The sequence below is a fragment of the Triticum aestivum genome, chromosome 3A (genome assembly GCF_018294505.1).
Source record: "Triticum aestivum cultivar Chinese Spring chromosome 3A, IWGSC CS RefSeq v2.1, whole genome shotgun sequence".
Lineage (NCBI taxonomy): Eukaryota > Viridiplantae > Streptophyta > Magnoliopsida > Poales > Poaceae > Triticum > Triticum aestivum.
Window position 1 is genome coordinate 162411994 of NC_057800.1, and position 12693 is coordinate 162424686.

The window sequence follows — 12693 nt, forward strand, 5'->3', positions numbered from 1 at the left end:
AAGCGACATGATATGGCCAATATCATCTTGCGCCTTTGATCTCCATATTCGAGGCGCGGCATGAACACCATCGTCACCGGCATGACCCCATGTTCTCCATTATCATGATCTCCATCATCGTGTCTTCATGAAGTTTTCTCGCCAACTATTACTTCTACTACTATAGCTAACGGTTAGCAATAAAGTAAAATAATTACATGGCATTTTCATTGACACGCAGGTCATAAATATTTTAAGACAACTCCTATGGCTCCTACCGGTTGTCATACTCATCGACATGCAAGTCGTGATTCCTATTACAAGAACATGATCAATCTCATACATCACATATATCATTCATCACATCCTTTTGGCCATATCACACAACATAGCATACCCTGCGAAAACAAGTTAGACGTCCTCTAATTGTTGTTGCATGTTTTACGTGGCTGCTATGGGTTTCTAGCAAGAACGTTTCTTACCTACGCAAAACCACAACGGTGATATGCCAATTGCTATTTACCCTTCATAAGGACACTTTTCATCGAATCTGATCCGACTAAAGTGGGAGAGACAGACACCCGCCAGCCACCTTATGCATCAAGTGCATGTCAGTCGGTGGAACCAGTATCACATAAGCGTACGTGTAAAGTCGGTCCCGGCCGCTTCATCCCACAACGCCGCCAGATCAAGATAAGACTAGTAACAGTAAGCATATTGAACAAATCATTGCCCACAACTGCTTTGTGTTCTACTCGTGCATAGAATCTACGCATAGACCTAGCTCATGATGTCACTGTTGGGGAACGTAGCACTAATTCAAAATTTTCCTACGTGTCACCAAGATCAATCTAGGATATACTAGCAACAAGAGAGAGGGAGTGCATCTTCATACCCTTGAAGATCGCTAAGCGGAAGCGTTACAAGAATGCGGTTGGTGGAGTCGTACACGCAACGATTCAGATCACGGTCGATTCCGATCTAAGCGCCGAACAACGGCGCCTCCGCGTTCAACACACGTACAGCCCGGGGACGTCTCCTCCATCATGATCCAGCAAGGGGAGAGGAGAAGTTGAGGGAGAACTCCGACAGCACGACGGGTGGTGGTGATGGAGCTCGTGGTTCTCCGGCAGGGCTTCGCCAACCGCTACAGAGGAGGAGGAGGTGTAGGAGAGGGGGAGGGGCTGCGCCAGGGGAAGGGTGCGTCTGCCCTCTCTCTCCCTCACTATATATAGGGGGATGGGGTGGAGGAGGCACCCTAGGGTTCCCTAGGGGAGGGGCGGCGGCCACAGGGAAAACCCTAGATGGGTTTGGGCGCCCCCACCCCTAGGAAACTTGCCCCCCAAGCCGGGAGGGGTGGCTGCCCTAGGGGAGGCGCCCCCACCTCTCCAAGTTACGTGAGATGGGGTGTGAGGGGCGCTCAGCCCCTTAGTGGGCAGATGTGCCCCCTCCCCTTGGCCCATAAGGCCCCCCAACGCTTGCCGGGGCCTCCGAAACCCCTTTCGGACACGCTGGTCGTCACCCGGTACCCCCGGAACAATTCCGGACTCCAATACCTTTGTCCAATATATCGATCTTCACCTCCGGACCATTCCGGAACTCCTCGTCATGTCCGGGATCTCATCCAGGACTCCAAACAACCTTCGGTAACCACATACTATTTCCCATAACAACTCTAGTGTCACCGAACCTTAAGTGTGTAGACCCTACGGGTTCGGGAACCATGCAGACATGACCGAGACATCTCTTCGGCCAATAACCAATAGCGGGATCTGGATACCCATATTGGCTCCCACATGTTCCATGATGATCTCATCGGATGAGCCACGATGTCGGGGATTCAATCAATCACGTATACAATTCCCTTTGTCTATCGGTATGTTACTTGCCCGAGATTCAATCATCGGTATCCCCATACCTCGTTTAATATCGTTACCGGCAAGTCTCTTTACTCGATCCGTAAAGCATGATCCCGTGGCTAACTCATTAGTCACATTGAGCTCATTACGATGATGCATTACCGTGTGGGCCCAGAGATACCTCTCCATCACACGGAGTGACAAATCCCAGTCTCGATTCGTGCCAACTCAACAGACACTTTCAAAGATACCCGTAGTGTGCCTTTATAGCCACCCAGTTACGTTGTGACGTTTGGCACACCCAAAGCATTCCTACGGTATCCGGGAGTTGCACAATCTCATGGTCTAAGGAAATGATACTTGATATTAGAAAAGCTTTAGCAGACGAACTATATGATCTTGTGCTATGCTTAGGATTGGGTCTTGTCCATCACACCATTCTCCTGATGATGTGATCCCGTTATCAACGACATCCAATGTCCATGGTCAGGAAACCATAACCATCTATTGATCAACGAGCTAGTCAACTAGAGGCTTACTAGGGACATGTTGTGGTCTATGTATTCACACATGTATTACGGTTTCCAGTTAATACAATTATAGCATGAACAATAGAAAATTATCATGAACAAGGAAATACAATAATAACCATTTTATTTTTGCCTCTAGGGCATATTCCCAACAGTCGGGGATTCAATCAATCCCGTATACAATTCCCTTTGTCTACCGGTATGATACTTGCCCGAGATTTGATCGTCGGTATCCCTATACCTTGTTCAATCTCGTTACCGGCGAGTCTCTTTACTCGTTCCGTAACACATCATCCCGTGATCAACTCCTTGATCACATTGAGCTCATTATGATGATGTCTTACCGTGTGGGCCTAGAGATACCTCTCCATCACACGGAGTGACAAATCCCAGTCTCGATTCGTGCCAACTCAACAGACACTTTCGGAGATACCCGTAGTGTGCCTTTATAGCCACCCAGTTACCTTGTGATGTTTGGCACACCCAAAGTATTCCTACGGCATCCAGGAGTTGCACAATCTCATGGTCTAAGGAAATGATACTTGACATTAGAAAAGCTTTAGCAGACAAACTACACGCTCTTGTTCTATGCTTAGGATTGGGTCTTGTCTATCACATCATTCTCCTAATGATGTGATCCCGTTATCAACGACATCCAATGTCCATGGTCAGGAAACCGTAACCATCTATTGATCAACGAGCTAGTCAACTAGAGGCTCACTAGGGACATGTTGTGGTCTATGTATTCACACATGTATTATGATTTCCGGATAACACAATTATATCATGAACAATAGATAGTTATCATGAACAAGGAAATATAATAATAACCATTTTATTATTACCTCTAGGGCATATTTCCAACAGCTATATCCTTCGTCCAAGAACTTCTACCTCCGGAACTTGTCATGATTAGTAGAAAAAAACAAAATTCAAGAATAATGTTCCTATGAACTAATGGGATATGGTGGTAAAGCGCTCACAGTAAAGCAAATATCAATATCTTACAAGTTCTTACCAAACAGCAGGTGGTGACAGGCAACCAACAGTGTCAAATAACTCCAAAGATTGAGTAAAGCGATTGACAAGTTAACGTACCTATACACGGTGTAGAAATATGTGGAGCTTGGAAGGCTTAAATATATGGTAGCAAAAGATTAGCAATAATGAATTCAGACATGCAATGTTGAATAAACGCTCAACGACGGTACTGTGCTGGTCCTATGCTAGACCGGACTAGAGACGCGAGCCTAGAACACTAATGAGGTCACGTCGTAACACAACTAGCACCAATAAAGGATATGTACTAGCTCTGGACAGCAAGATATAAGTGAAGATCATAATGGCAGTAAAGTTAATGATGAGAAACAACTGCCAAGCAGGATATACGAACAACTTTCTCTCCAACTTTCCTCTGAAAAAGTGTGTGCCAACTTTCTGATAATGTTTCTCAAGAATCGCATTGGCTCAAGCTTTCAAACGCAAAAAGAACACTCAATTCTGAGTTGATATGAGAAGTTAAAAAAATCTAAAACAGACCTGAAAAACTAGAACAAGCTGTGTTCGCGAACTTCAGAGGGCAAAAAGCCCTATTTAGAAGCCAATTTTGAGGTGTCAAATATTGAACTAGCTTATGCAACTATTTAGATGCGGCTCGCTTTAATTTGACTACTCACGGAGCCAAAACGGACTTCGTATGAGAAAGGCATGACTGTTTTAATGAACAGTGCACAAAACAGATTTCAATCCAAATTCGACTACGAGATTGACTCTTGATAGATCCGAATTTTATTTGTTTCTCTCTTTTTTTCCTCACACTTTTTTTCTTTTTCTTTCTCTTCTTTTTTTCTCTGACTTTTTTTAAACTTTTTTTCTTTTTTTCTCTATCTCTTTTTTGTCTCTCCCTCTTTTCAAAACAAACTAGATAAGATGCAGATTGGATCAAGCGAAGATGTGAACGACCTGAACTATGATGAAGACAATGAACGGTTGGTAGCACGTGGTGGAAATTGATGGAAGGGATGGTGGACAGTGGAAGGAATAACGATGCAGCGGCGGTGTGACTAGTGTGAACAGAACTCAGAACTCTAAACGAACTAGACACTAAGACAAGCAACTCGACACGACGATGCAACCGCTAATTCAATAATGCAAACAATGAAAAGAAAATTGCAAAGGCTTGGACTGGCTTGGACAGAGGATAAACAGATCTAACCTTTTTTGGGCTTTTTTGACAATAGGTAAGAAAATAAATCTAATCTAGGGAAAACTAAAAATTCTCACCAAGCAACCTAAAAACTGATACCACTTGATAGAGGCAAAAGTGTCTCGTCTTTCGATGAGATGGTGGCTATCATTTTTTATGGAGTAGATTTTGACGATCCAACTACGAACGTGTGAGGACGTCGCGCCTTAGCAATCGCTAAACCAACTCCGAGAGGTTATTGAGTACGCCGGAGCACGATCAACCTGACCAAGAGGGTCTATTTCCTGCAAGCAAACGAAGAACAAGTAAGAAACTGAAATTGTAATCTGGATATTGCGAATAAAAGAGGAAAGCTTTATTGATCAAGGTGGAGTTTTGTGACGTCTTGGTCTGGTCGTTGAATACAAACAAAGTATGCGAAGTTGCAGCTATGGCGAACTTTTAATCTAAACAAAACCCAAAGAAAGCTACTAGATGGATCTACTTATATAGGAGCAAGGGGTGACAGCCAAGGAGGTGGGAGGACGTCCCAAGGCAGCCTAAAACCAACCCTAGGTTGTACAAGGCTATGGTCCCAAGTGGAGGTGCTGCAACACCTTTGGACTTGTAGTTTGACTCGGATTCTGCTGCAGCGTCAGATTGTTTCATCGATAACACAACACTCTGGATGAATTTGAAGGTGAATCCAATTGGCTTGTAAAGATCACGAAATATATTTTCCAACAAAAAAAGAATCACCCAATTTAGAGTCCGTATGAAAGAGTTCTTGGCGTTTTGAGTCAGGTATGTCTGTGCAGTCCGAATCTGAATCCAAAAAGTGAGAGACTTGGACTCTATCTTTTTTTGGCCCAAAAGTGACGTGTGAGGACTTTTTAAACAGCACCTAAACTTCTCTTTTCCCCTTATCTTTATATGTGAATTATACAAATGTCCAATGCACCTGTAATTAGACATGACACAAAAGTTTGTGAAGTATTTTTATCCTGGATTTATTTCAGGATTTCCGGCGATGTGCTTTCAGTGGGAGGAGACGTTCCCGTCGACGACGAGGCGCCTACGGTGACTTCGTAAATCTCAAGATAATATGCCGGCTCAGTCTCTCGGAGGTGCTCATAGGGGTAGGGTGTGCGTGTGTGCGTTCATGGAGGTGAGTGTATGCGCGTGTATATGAGCGCTTGTGTCTGTACTGATGCTAAAAAAATGTCCTCATCACAAATCCAACTTCCCTAAACAAATTAGAATAGATCAAAACTTTCCTTATCGTCTCACATGTCAACAAATCCAAACTTCCCCCAACTCTCCCCACACGCATGGAAATAAGAACGAAAAATGAAGACCAAGCATGGACGTCGCTGATAAGGAAAAAAAAACTCATGTACGGACATGCATGCGCCCCATCCCTTCTCCTCGCCGATCCGCAAATCTGCACTAACAACCTCCGAAACAACTCCACCCTGCACCGATTGCCACCACCAGGGTCTACGCACAGACGATCGGTGGTCGTTTGCCCCCGCCGGCTACAACCTTGGCCAAATTTTGCTGCCACGCCCGAAGTCTAATGCATTCACCTTATGTATGGAATCACTATGTTGGCATACAGACTGTAAGTACATATAAGTAGTACCCTTGCTGCTGCTTTTGTGTCTGATTCCTCGGTGCCAAGTGGTCAGAAGGAAGCAATGTGTCTGTGCGTGACCCCTCGATGTCAGGTGGTAAGAAGGAAACAATGGCTTTTGTGCTGATGCTTAAGTGTTCTATTTGGTTTAATAAATTGGTCACACTCCCCAGCACAATCACCACATCTCGTCTCCTTCCCTTCCCCAGCCAGCCTGGCTTGCCCTCTCCTCCCTGGCCCGCCACCGACATGCTCAGTGTTGTGCATGAAGTAGAGGTCCTCCTCCCTCGAAGCGGGTCTATGCGAGGAGTTGATCTAGAAAATCATACTGTTAGATATAAAAAAGGTGACATGAAATAAACAAGAACTATGTAATTCAATATGTTAAGAAAGTGTGCTTTGAAATATGTAATATGAGATTCTAACATTGGCTGGCCTGTAACACTTCTTAAACATGCACTGAAATCTGTTGTTTTCTGCTTGATTTCGGATGGTGGAAATCCCTATTTAGAAAAGCATTTCAATAGAATTTGTGGCGATTCTTTTGTCAGAATGATAATATATTGTTTATTTATGTAGTCGCCCATCACACAGAAACGGTCAGAAAGATGGAATAAGAGAACAAGAGCTGCCACACTCAATGCTCCCGTAATATGCTTTTATCATGTCGATTCATAACTATATTGATATGTTGAATTCATCCACTTGCACGCTACAAAACATAAATATGACCATGACATATGATGTTTTCACACTATATTTGAACTGATTTCTCATACCAGTACATGTCACCATTACTTATAGTCTATCTTCTATATACCCTTCCATAACTATCTTTTGGATGTAGCAGAAAAGGAACATCGAGTTGATCAGATCAAAGAAGAAAGCTCATATCAATAGCCCTATTATTTAATGTATGTGTCTGAACTCAAGTTGCTCATCTTGATGAGTAATCGGTACGACAATAGCTATATGTGTGGCGGCTATGGAGGCGCCCGCCCGAAAGATCAATTCAGAGACACATCAAGCCCACTGCCTCAAAGTGAAGGCAAAGGAGGGGGTGGCCGACCAAAAGAAGGGCCTCAGGGCAGGCGGTCGGGGCCCAGACATGGTGCAGTGGCCATTTAGGGCCTCGGACACGGGGTGCCGCCACCGTCACCTTCTATGTACACTTCAAGATGTTGAAGCATTGGCAGCCATGAGGAAACCAAGATGTTGACCATTAGGATGGACGGGTTGGATGACGATGCGGTGATTATCGTGCGTGTCGTCCGTGTCAATATGTTGAAGCGCTTGGCAGCCGAGATGAGGCTGCTGAGAAGGAATCGAGTGGTGAGGAGGCAGCGTTAGAGTGAGCGAGGAGGCTCGGATAGTCGGTCAGGGCAAAATGTCTTTTCGCATGGGCTGTCGAACGAATACTTTTGTGATCGGACATATGTAAAAAGTATGAACATCCGCCACTTTTTGGTTGTTATCGGGCACTATGCATGCCACATTTCAACCCACTCTCATATTGCTACACATTTAAAATGAAATTGGCCGAACCTGGGCAAACGTTTAAGAGATGCAGTTGGATGGCCGCGGGAGCCGACCATGTTTGCGGACTGATCCAGATCAATCCGCACATAAATAGTGTATTCATTTTAGGGGACAACGTTGGAGCCCTAAGATTCTTTTATTTTCAACCTTTGTTTTCTGAATTTTGACATATGCCTGTTTAAGTAAGCTTTTTCAATTGTAGCTCTTTTCTTGCTCATTTCTATCATTAGACTCACTTTCACTTTTATTCTTTTTTCTTACTCATTTCTATCATCAGACTCATTTTATTTTCATTTCTATCATTAGCTCTTTTCTTACTCATTTAAGGTTGACATGGAGGAATTGCATGATGTATTCTCTCTGGTGGGGTCTATATTTCAAACAATGGAACAGGTCGGTAGATCAAAATTATAGGTGCAAAGCATGCATGATATATGACAATGTACAAAATATAGTACAAGAACAAATGCATTCTCTCCGTTCAGAAATAACTATCGCTCAAACGGATATATATATAGCATGTACTTTCACCAGAACAGTTTTTTTGGTTGTCCACTGATAAAGATATTGAAGATTGCAATATGGTATTTTCATCTTCCCTTTTACTCCCTCCGTCTCAAAATAAGTGTCTCAAGCTTAATACAATTTTGTACTAAAGTTAGACAAAGTTGAGACACTTATTTTAAGACGGATGGAGTATTAGGTAATAATATGTTTGTGGACATAATTTTGAAGATTATAAGATGATATTTTTTTATCCATAAGCCAGTATCAACACACGAGCACTTCACTAGTGTCATAATTAGAAACTGAAAACAAGTTGGGGCCATCTTCAGTTGTCAAATTTCGACATTGTCTTCACTGCTTTCCCTTAGCTTAGACATTCTATCCTTCATGCCACTCAAACCAACCATAGAAACACTAAATTCAACGAAACATGTCGTCTTGGCAGCTAACTCTATCACACCCTGAGCTCTTCTTCCATACTCTCTCCGTTCCAAATTACTCGTCGCGAAAATGGATGTATCTAGAACTAAAATACATCTAGATACATCCATACCTGTGACAAGTAATTTGGAACGGAGGGAGTACATCATAATGCGCATGAGAGTAGAGAGGTAGGTCAAATGAGATTATATATAAAGTCCTGTCAAACAAACAGGAAATTAAGGAAGAAATAGATCAAGTATCCTACCGATAGGAATTTTGTTGTGGAGTGCCTTGTACAAAAAGATGCTGGTTAGTAGTCTCCACCGCCTTAGATAAGGCATCATACAGCTCCCAGTGCTTCTGCTTCGCGTTACCCACCGCATCATACAGCGCCTCCTTTTTCTGCTGGATCTCGCTTGCTGGATTGATACACATAGATAATTAATAATTTGTATCATCGTTCTTAAGTGCTGGTTGTGATTGGTAAATAATAAAGAAGAATATTCTCCTATGTCTGTCAATTAAGTGAGGTTCGATATATAGAGAGTGCAGCGTGCATGTGTAGCAACTAGTAACAAAGCCATACTGTATATAGATATGGTGGAGCTATTGTATAATATATGTCTGCTTTGGTTTGGTTGCTAATTAAGTAAGGCTAGCCATAGTGGGATAATTTAGGTAGTAACTTAACACATCCTAAGAAAATTTTGCTTATGTGACATATATTTAATAAGGAAAAAGGTGTTTGTGGTAACATAATATGTTACTGTAACATAGCATTTTTCAAGAGAAAATGAATCTGTGAGCTAATAAATGAAGCCATCTATGACATTACTACTATGTTATTTTGCACTATAATAACTTAGATTAGTATCATATGCATGATACTAATATAAGTTATTCCCCACCATGACCAGCCTAAAGGCCCTGTTTGTGAATTACTAGAAATCAGTTTTCAGTGTACACAGATTGATCGTTAATTAATAGCCAGGGAATCAGGATTTCGCAAGTGCCCATCGACAATGTGTGTGCTTATTTGGAAACAAACTTTGGAGAAGTGCAGCAAGAAGAAGAGGAGATGGTTCTAGAATTCCTTCTATTGGTACAACAACAACCGGGATGTAAGACTATCCACAGTGAAAGTAACATATGTGGTAACATTACACATCTCTAGCCAAAACAAATGATGTGACAAGTAATTAATGAGAAAAGAGAGACATGTGGTAACATAGCTAGTTACTAAGATCGCACATGTCAAGACAAGATGAGTCTACAACCTAATAAATGAAATGTTGCATGACATTATGCATATGTTACTCTTCACTGTAGAAATAGTAATAGGCTAGTAACATATGCAAGTTACTAGTCTAACTTACTACCCATTGTGACTAGTCTAAAGGTCTATATGCATGCATGTTGTTGTTTCCACTCTACAGAATTCGATTATCGCAGCTACATCGATCCTTGACGCGGTGAGATACACAAATCATGAGAAAAACAATGTCAACTTTATTTATAAAGTGACCGTATGTATCGCCTAGATGCAGAGGCCGGGGGTCATCCTCTTTTTCTAAAAAAAATCTTTATTTAAATACAGTACCTTGCCGGAGAGCTCGCGGCCACTGGCGGACCTCTCTGGTGGGCAGGGTATGGCGCCTGCCATACCTTAGTTTTGAGCAAAAAAATATTATTACTAGTATGTATCGATCGATAGCACAAATGCACAATACGCTGCCTTGTCGCTGCTAATGGAAGATGGGCCTACACAGCTAGCGGCCTGATGGGCCAGTAGCCGAGAGCCCGAAACAGCCAGCCACGCTCCACCGTCCACGAGTGCAGAGACGCACACGCAGTCGACCGCTCATCTATTCTCTCCACACGACCCTGATCCTAATCCCTAAGCTCTAGCGTGGCGGCGGTGGCTAGCCAGGTCGCCTGCAGCAGGCGGGGCAGCCAACGGCAAGGCAGCCAACGGCAGGGCAGCCAACAGCGGCTATAGTCTGGGGGGCTAGAGGGCGCCGGCACAGCGGCAGCAAGCGGCAGCCCCAGCCGGGGCCTAGGCGCCTCACAGTAGAAACAGCAGTCCGGACGTCCGGGCGTCCGGCTACTTCTGATTCCGGCGCAGTTCCGGCCAGATTGCCCGAAGATGGAAAGGAAGAGGGAGGAAATATGAAATCCAAAGGAAAGGGGATGAGGTGATTTCTCAGTTTTTCTGAAATTTTGTAGCAAATTTTAACAGTAGCTTGAAGCCTCAAATTGAAGCAGATTGTAGTGGCATATTAATGTTGTGAACACTCTGGTTGTAAACTGCAGATTTGAAAAAATATTTTGAAATGCTTGGCAGTAGCAGCAGCTCAAAATCGAACCCAAATACCCGTGAAAGTGTCAATGTTTCGGCACCTGCCACTCATCAAGATCAAGTGAGTTCCATGGAAATAGAGCATGAAAAATCGATGCAAACAGAACAAGTGGAAGAACAAATTACATATTCTCTTGAAGCTATAGTGGAAGAACAAACTACAGATTCTATTGAAGCTATAGTTTTAGGCTGTTTTTCTATTGAAACATGTCTACAATTTCATTGTATTTTGTTATTTGTTTGTAGTGTGCATTGTTAGTGTGTATTGACCTCCTTTGATTCCCATAAATAAAAAATTTAGGGAGACTTCGCCCCACCTTAATTTTTTCCGTGGTCTGCCTCTGCTCGCGGCAGCGCATGAGCCTGCTTGGCATGAGCTGGCGTCGCTCCCCCGCCTGCGTGCGCTGGAGCAAGGAGCCACCGAGCCTCCTCGCCGCGCATCGAAGCGCCGCCATCATCGCTGGCATATGAACAGTTGGTTATGGATTAGGATGACAAGTCCTTCACGAATCACCAACGGTCGGTCGGCTGCCGCTCCTCAACCCTCCGCCCACAGTATCGATCGGATCGCAGTCTAAGACTCGTTAATACTTCCTCTATAAACTAATATAAAAGCGTTTAGATCATTAAAGTAGTCATCTAAACGCTCTTATATTAGTTTACGAAGGAAGTAGTTGCTATCCTTCCGCCTCCGCCTACAACAAGAAGAAGGAGGGACGGTTTATTTTTTTGACAGGAGAAGGGAAAGGTTTTTTCTTCTTATATAATTATCTACAGTATTTTACTTTAGCAGAACCTTGGTTCCAATAACGCCCGAACTCGGATTCGGTTGCCTCCGGAGACAACAAGTCAACAACAATGGTTAGGTTCTTTTATCTGTTAACTTTTTTTTTCTTTGCAGAAAATATATATTTTCAAAAATACACCCAATGAAACTGAATATTACTAGTAAAAAAAGATCACGTGCGTTGCAATGAGAGAGAAAAAAACCATAATCTCCAATGGTCATGCCCACGTTTTGCTGCATCATGGAGATACACTATCACTTTCAGTTATGTGAAATCATGAACTATTTTTGAACCCATGAATTTTTTTTAAACTCGTGCACATATTTGAAATCATGAAAATTTTCAAATTCATGAACGCCTTTACCTTTTTTTGGATATTTTCTAAAATCAAGAACATTTTATACTATTTGTAAATATATTTTTAATTGTGGATATTTTTAATCAATTTTCACGAATCGGCGAACATTTCTAGAATTGACGAACATTTTTTTGGAAAATTGGTGGAACAATTTTTGAAATTCACGAATTTTTTTGATTTCACGAACATTTGTTTTTACTTAACAAACATTTTTTGAAATGCATGATCATTTTTCGAATTAGTGAACATTTTATGAATGAATAAACTATTCTATAAGTCACGAACAGCTTTGAATTTTTAGGATATTTTTTGACTAATGATTTTTTTTGAATTCGTGACATTTTTTTTGATTTCATTAACATTTTGTAATATGATTTTTTTTGAAAAAATCATGAATGATTTCCAAAACATTTGTTTTCGAAATTTGAAAAAAAAATTGAATAGGTCATTTTTTTACAAAATTGCAACCATTTTCCAAAATCCAAAAAAAATTATGATTTCTATACATTTTATTTCGAAATTCTCAATTT

General features: G+C 42.1%; 1 long non-coding RNA gene across 1 annotated transcript; it reads left to right on the forward strand.

Moving 5' to 3' along the window:
* The first annotated feature begins 10463 nt into the window (after window positions 1–10463).
* Window positions 10464–11346, forward strand: LOC123058175 (uncharacterized). Its single transcript, XR_006427083.1, has 2 exons — window positions 10464–10853; window positions 10972–11346. It is a non-coding gene; the product is annotated as an uncharacterized lncRNA (long non-coding RNA).
* The last annotated feature ends 1347 nt before the right edge of the window (window positions 11347–12693 follow it).